Source organism: Eublepharis macularius, chromosome 7 (genome assembly GCF_028583425.1).
Source record: "Eublepharis macularius isolate TG4126 chromosome 7, MPM_Emac_v1.0, whole genome shotgun sequence".
Classification (NCBI taxonomy): domain Eukaryota; kingdom Metazoa; phylum Chordata; class Lepidosauria; order Squamata; family Eublepharidae; genus Eublepharis; species Eublepharis macularius.
In genome coordinates this window covers 115,431,771-115,439,224 of record NC_072796.1, presented here as the reverse complement: position 1 = coordinate 115,439,224, position 7,454 = coordinate 115,431,771, and positions in this window count along the sequence as shown.

Below are 7,454 nucleotides of genomic sequence, written 5' to 3'. Positions count from 1 at the left end.
GGTTTTCACTTCGCTTTCAATTAAGCCCACCCTTTGATCAGTTTCGTTCAGCTTGTCAACAAAGGGTTTTATGGCTTCCACCACCGCCCTGCGCACCAATTCTTCGAGCGACTCTCCCTTCTGCAAGGTAGCCGAGATTGACTTACCCAGAGCGGGACTTTGCTTCTTTGCAGCCATTTTAGGGGGGGGGCGCCAGCCAAATTCTGGAACTCACCGAAGGGGAAGAGCGAGTCTTCTTCAGATCCACCGCTCCTTCACAAACGCTTGTAGAACAGAAGGGATTCGCTTGTTTGCAGGCTTCCGCCTGTTTCTTTTATTTGCCGTTTCTCGTTGCCCAGCGGCACTGAAGGCGCCGCGCACCTCTGCCGGCCTCCATAGGGACAAACGGGCAATTTCCCCCCCCCCGCATAGATTTCGGGGGGTTCTTCCCGCAGCGTCCCGGACCCTGCCTCCCTAACTGGGAGTCCTGGGGGCTAATCCTTGCAGATCAGCCGCCCGGTCAGGGGGCTCGGGCGCTTCCTCCCGGACCTGCGGAGAGGAGCGTCCGACATGGCTGAGAAAACGAAACCGAATGCACTGAAACACGAGTTCCATGGGAACGCATGTTTATGGAACAAACGAATTTTTCCAGTCGTTCCGTGGCCAGGTTCGGATTTTCACAGACCCCACGCCAGTTTCAGCCCATCAGCTGAACCCAGCACGGGGTCTGTGAAATGGAGAGCCCCTGCGCAGGAGAAAGGGGCTATCCGTTTCACAGACCCTGCGTGGTGTTCAGCCAATGGGCTGAAACTGGTGCGGGGTTTGTGAAACTGACAGCCTGTTTCTTCTGCTGCCTGGGCTGTCCGTTTTACAGACCCTCAGCACGGGGGTCTGTGAAACGGACAGCCTGGGCAGCAGGAGAAAGAGGCTGTCATTTTCACAGACCCTGTGCTGGAACCGGCATGGGGTCTGTGAAACTGACATCCTCTTTCTCCTGCTGCCCGGGTTGTCAGTTTATCAGTTTTACAGACCCTGTGCTGGAACAGTGTGAGGTCTGTAAAACTGACAGCCCCGGCAGCAGGAGAAAGAAGCTGTCATTTCACAGACCCCCTGCCAGTTCCAGCGCGGGGTCTGTGAAATGACAGCTTTTTTCTGCTGCCAGGCAGCAGAAGAAAGGGGCTGTCTGTTTCAAATGCCCTGCATCAGCTTCAGCAGCTGGTGCAGGGCGATTGAAATGCCACGGAACAATGAACCACGAACTGGGAAAAGGTCAGAAATTTGTGGTTCGATGTTCCATGGAATGCTACGAACCATGAATCACGTGGTTCGTTCCCCCCCCCCCCCCGTGCCCATCTCTATTCTGAAGGCTTCATGTGCACAGAACTCCCAGTATTTTGTCTGGTTTGGTTCTAACTAGTCAAATTTCTATGGCCATTTCTACTAATTTTTGCTTAGGACCCAGAAGAAGCACTGAGGCACCTTTTTGGTCAATCTGAGACTGGCATTACCATTGAATTTTGCTGTTAGTGAAGTCCTAAGGTGAATGTGGAGGCTCTTTCTAGGCTGATATAATAACTGTGCTTATACATTTCTAGGTAGATCAGTGCCTCACTCAGAGCGATGAATAAAGTCAGTGTTATTTTTATCCCCACAATACTGCTGAGAAGCTGGGGCTGAGAGAGGCTTACCCAAGGCCGTCTGCTGAGCACACAGCAGTATTGGGATTCGAACCAAGAGAATGCTGATTGTGTGTGTTTCGTGTGTAACACTTGCACATTCCCATTTCACCTTAATTTGAAATTTGAAATTGTGTTTGGATATTGTGAAAGTTCTCAGAACTGACACACCAATGGGGAGGCAGTATTGGATCCCCTCCATTGAGTAAAGACTGCAGTAGTTAGGGTTTCTATCTCCGGGTTGGGAAATTCCTGGAAATTTAGGAGTGGAGCCTGCAGAGGGTGGGATTTGAGGAGGGGAGGGATCTCAGTGGAATATAATACTATACAGTCTGCCCTTCAAAGTAGACTTTTCTCCAGGGGAACTTATCTCTGCAGTCTGGAGAGTTGTAATTCCAGGAGATTTTGAGATCCCACTTGTCAATCCCAGCAGAAGTACAATAAAGTAATAGGCTTCTTGCTTCATGTGTTCAAACTAGTCTCCCTCATTTTGCCATGTACATTACATAGCAAAGAATCTGAGAGTAGTAAGTAGTAACAACATTTATTGCATATGGCGAAAGGCCATTACCAGAGTTGCCAAGCCACAGATAGCAACTCCAAGGAGGCAGGGCTTTACCACAGAGTTTTTGCAGAATGCTAGAGCAGCATGTCACTTGCAGTTTTTACCAAAAGTGAAGTAAGCACCCCAGCACAACACCAGCACGAGAAAAGAGTTTGATAGTAAATTTGGGGTTGCTTCTGTAAAATATGGAAGCTTGCCATGAAATAAACCTTTTGCTCAGTAATGCTCTATATTTAGTAATATTAGACATTAAAAAATAAGAATATAAACCTGTTCAGTCTTAACCAATGTAGATGCCTGCTAGGGGGATTAAAAGTAGGGTGGAGTTATTTTGCTAGTCAATGCAATTATACAGGCATTTCTGAATGACAGTTTCACATTAACTTTTCTCAGTTCAAAGTGGTACATTTTCAAACACCTGCCAGACAGTAGAGCAACATTTCAAGGCATTATTTTGCAAAATATGTTAGCATTTAATGGCTTTCTGTTCAACACATACTTTGTGTATGTGCGTGTGCGCTGAATGATTATATTAATACTTGAAAAATTTCCTGCATTACCAGAAAAGGGCATTGACCTAAAAAAAAATCTTACATATAAAATTGGCAAAATGTCATTGTTCTGAATTGTGCTCTTTCTTGTACATTGGAAAGTTCTTTTCCTTCCACCCATTCAATCTGTCAATGAATGACATTCTAAGAAGCTCTTCTCCTCTGCCTTTTGATCTTCAGACAGTAAAACAAAGGGACTACTCTCTGTTTTTATTTAACATTACTCCTACTTACATTGTTTGGTCCAGAATGGATAGCTTTAATCTAGATGAGATTTGGATGAATTGGTATCCTTTGTTGGAAACTGAAAAGGTTGGATTCCCTGCTTAAAATGTGCCATTAAGCTGTTCTCATGTAGATTTGTTAGATACCTAGCCCAGTCCATTGTACTTCCCCTGCAATACCTTTTTATGAAGGTTTTGTTCTCTGCAATTAAGCTACATTTATACTTGTCAGGAGATCTGGTGACCGTACTTTGTATGTGAATATAACTTGGCATCTTTTCTATTTCCCCTTTTGGTCAGATTTTCTTCTCTGTTTCAATATCTTTGATTTAAAAAAAACCCACACATTTCTTTCTCCTGAATTGTTCCAAACAAAGTTCAGTAGCACCATCCAGTGGATATTTGAAATCATTGCACTGACATCTGTTAAACACTCCTGTCATTGTAACTCTGTCCAGATGTACATGAAAAGGTTTACTTGGGTGAGTGAAATCCAGATCTCAGCAGCCATGATAGTTCCACAGAAGCGCAGTGCAAGAAAGACAATGTCTTTTGTTTGGACTAGTTGGTGCTTTAAAAGTAGGGTGCAAGTTTAAAAAAATAGAGAACATTAAGAAGAACTTCCTGACAAAGCGGTCCCTCAGTGGAACAGGCTTCCTTGGGAGGTGGTGGGCTCTCCTTCTTTGGAGGTTTTAAAGCAGAGGCTAGATGGCCATCTGACAGCAATGCTGATCCTGTGAACCTAGGCAGATCATGAGAGGGAGGGCAGGAAGGGTTACACCCGTGCTTGGTTCTCATGGCCCCTTCTTACATGCCCAGGGTAATGCTGATCGTTACCTTGGGTTCAGGTAGCAATTTTGCACAGGCCAGTTTGGCTAGGGATCCTGGAAGTGTTTTGCCATCTTCTGGACATGGAGCAGAGGGTCACTGGGACAGTCGGGGGGGGGGGGTAGTTGTGAAGTTCCTGCATTGTGCAGGGGGTTGGACTAGATGACGCTAGAGGTCCCTTCCCACCCTGAGATTCTATGAACCATAGCTGAAGCTGGCTGTCCAAAAAGAGGCAGGAGGATTTGGAAAAATAGGTGTTTTGTTGCCAAATAGTGTTGTTGTCTGACCAACTTACTCCAAGCAGGTGCCTGTGACTCAGTGATAGAGAACATGATTTGTACGCACAAGGATGCAGGTTCAGTCTGCTGTTAAAGGATCCCAGGTAGGCGGTCTTAGAAAAGAGACTTCTCTACCCAAGACACTGGCGAGCAGCTGCCAGTCAGAGTATATGCCTCTGAGCTGGATGGTCCAATGGTGTGAGTAAGCACCACATAGCTTTATAGGTTTATACAGGCTTTTTTGCAGACTGGATGGAGGATCTTGGTGAGATTAGGATTGTGCACATTTACTCAGAAGTAATTCTCACTGTCTTCACTGGGACTTATTCCCAGGCAAGCAAGCAGAAGATGAGCCATGTGATTTCAAGATTTCAAGACACAGGAAAATATGTCATGTTGTTAGTTGTTTCAGCAACACACAAGTGTGTTCTTTCATTGGTTTCATGGTTATTAAAGCCATAAGAATGGGGTTCCTTCCCCCGCTTTTTGCCATTTCATTCCAGAAAGTCTTTCTATTGCATTTAGTGCATTTCAGTTTATCTGCAACACAAAGAAGAATCTTGATTTCAATTGAAAGAAACTTCAATCTGCATTTTAAAATCCCTCCTGCAATTCCACAGGGTTGATTAAAAAAATAAAAAGCAGCATCTTATATAAAGAAAGATGGACTTCACCAGGTGACTGATTGGCTTATGGGTGGGGTATCAAAATCATTCGGTTCCTCCTACTTACTCTAGGCGGATGAAATTTTCTATACAAATTTCCCTATATCCAGATTACTTTTTTAAAATGTGGAAAATGAGATATAACATTCAAAACACATGATACTAACTCTGCTTTAATACTGGTCAGTAGTCCAGCAGGTAGCTTAAGCCAAGTCATATATGTCACTGAATACAGAGAAGAGGTTCTTCCAGACATTTGAGCCAGCCTGCAACTAGAAGAGAAGTAATTTGCAGTTTGTTGGTAGCAAAAATCTGAAAGTAGAACAAGCCACACATGTAAGGGTTGAGTTGCCCCTTTACACCATCTTGGGCCGGCATTTGCAGTAAGGAACGTATCTGTTCTCAGAGAATGTAGAGCAGAACTACAAGTGACAAAAGGCACAGGTTGGACACTTGTCAGCTTGCCTCAAGTCTCCTGGAAATCTTGTTGGTGCTCCTGGGCTTGAATCTTGCTCTTTAATTGCATATCGACAAGGCTACCCACCTGAAACTATCAGCTCACAGTGTAGACAGAACATCTTATTCAGAATCTTACCTTTAACCACTATCAATTTGCAGTTTGACCAGAAAACAAAGTATCTGCATAGCCGATCTGTTAGTCAGATACTGAACAAATCTCTATCCCCTTAGAGAAAGCAGATTCCTTCCTTAATTGCTTGTTATATTATTCAATGTTTGCAATTTTGATAGTTAGTAGAACATGTTGAACGGGTGCCCTCTTGTGGTAGAAAGTTTATTACATGCGGGTGAATTTTGCATTGCTCAGACTGAAGACGCAGGGCAGTTCTATTTGATATGTTTCTGCCGGGGCATGTGCTTGTTTTAAGGTGATCTGTGCAGTCACATGGCAGCTATAAGGAACTGCATCTTTTTTAAAAAGGAGATCTCAAACAAACTCAGAATGGCTCCCTGAGGGGAGGGAAATCTTCTGCCTTTCCCTGAGCTCTTTTCCTGCATGAAAACAGTGTGTGTGTGTGTGGGGGGGGATTATTATGCTGATTTTGCTGTTCCACATGGAAAATCTGTGCACAGAAAACAGAACTGGGGAGGAGGGAAGGAGCCTGTTATTATGTACCTACCTATATGCTGTCAAGTTGCAATGGGGCTTTCAAGGCAAGTGAGAAGCAGAGGTGGTTTGCCATTGCCTTCTTCTGTAGAGCAACTACAGTCTCCCCTGCTGGTCTCCTATTCAAGTTCTGATCAGGGCTTAGCTACTGAGAGCCAGTTTGGTGTAGTGGTTAAGAGCGCAGGGCTCTGATCTGGAGATTGTTACTGTCATACTGGTTCCAGACCAATTTGATGTCCAAGAAATAATTTTCAACACAGCGAGGCCCCTGAGAAAGCTTTACCACGCGAAACAAAATTTGCTAGCGTTTTGTCGGGCGAATGGGGAGAAGCGACCTCCTTGCTGCTCCAGGGGAGAGATTCCAGTTTAGAACGCATTGACCCACTTGGAGGAGAAGAGACCCCCTTGAGACATCGAGAGAGACGACATTGAGGCAACGCGGATAATAACAGTACAACAGCATATCCATTATTCCATCTCCACTTGGAGGAGCGCTGACCTCCCACTACTAAGAACGTTTAATTATAGGGAATGGAACATCTTTTGGATTAATGGACAATTAATGGACTACATGTGGAAATATGAATAGAGGAATAGCAATATATTGATTGGAGTGTGCTTTCTACAAGTAGTTTACTATTGACTCATTTATGCTTGACTGTTTGGATTTTGTAATGTGTTCAATATTGTTGATAAATATTGATAAATATTCTATTTTGTAAGTGGCATTGATTGATTTATGATATAGAAAGTTTGATATAGTATCTATTGGTTACTACCAGTTATATCATAGTTTAGACTTTATTTGGAGAGACCCTGTCTTAGATTGGAGTAACTCTGTTTAGGATTGCACTGCTAGAGTCTATGCCAATTTTTGCAAAATTATCATCAGCCATGGTACTTCAGTGGTTCCTGGCAGGCACAGATATATTAGCTCTTTGCAGGCATCAGCCATTCAAGATAGACATGGGTCCAACTCTCAGGATGTCGCTGGAAGATATCCTTGTGATAGATTGCAGAGCTACGTGATAAATTATGTTTATCGTGTACCGTTTTCTGGCCCACCTGCACTTTGCCCATCCATCCTTCTCAGCCAAGGTTATTTCTAACAAGCTAGTTTTGGCCTCCTTGAAGCTTTGTACTCTTTTACAAAAAAAGAGAGAGAAACGAGTAAAGCCTTCCTTCCTTCTTTGTTTCTCCCGTACAATATTCAAATTCCCGTACAATACAATATTCCCGTACAATACACCTTCAAAATATGACAGTTTACAGTTGCCACATGCTCTTAAATAGTTTTTGCTTGGTGGCCCTAATGCGTATCAGTGGCTTCCTATACAGAGTTCTCAGCTCAAGGAAGTTCAATCTTCATCAGATCTCAGAAGCTAAGCAGGGTCAGCCTTGGTTAGTAATTGGATGGGAGACCTCCAATGAAGAACGTGGTTGCTATGCAGAGGAAGGCAATGGTAAACCACCTGTGTTAGTCTCTTGTCAGCTGTTCATTGGGAAACTGCTGGAGATTTGTGGCAGGAGGGTGGGGTACAATGCCATAGACTCCACCCTCC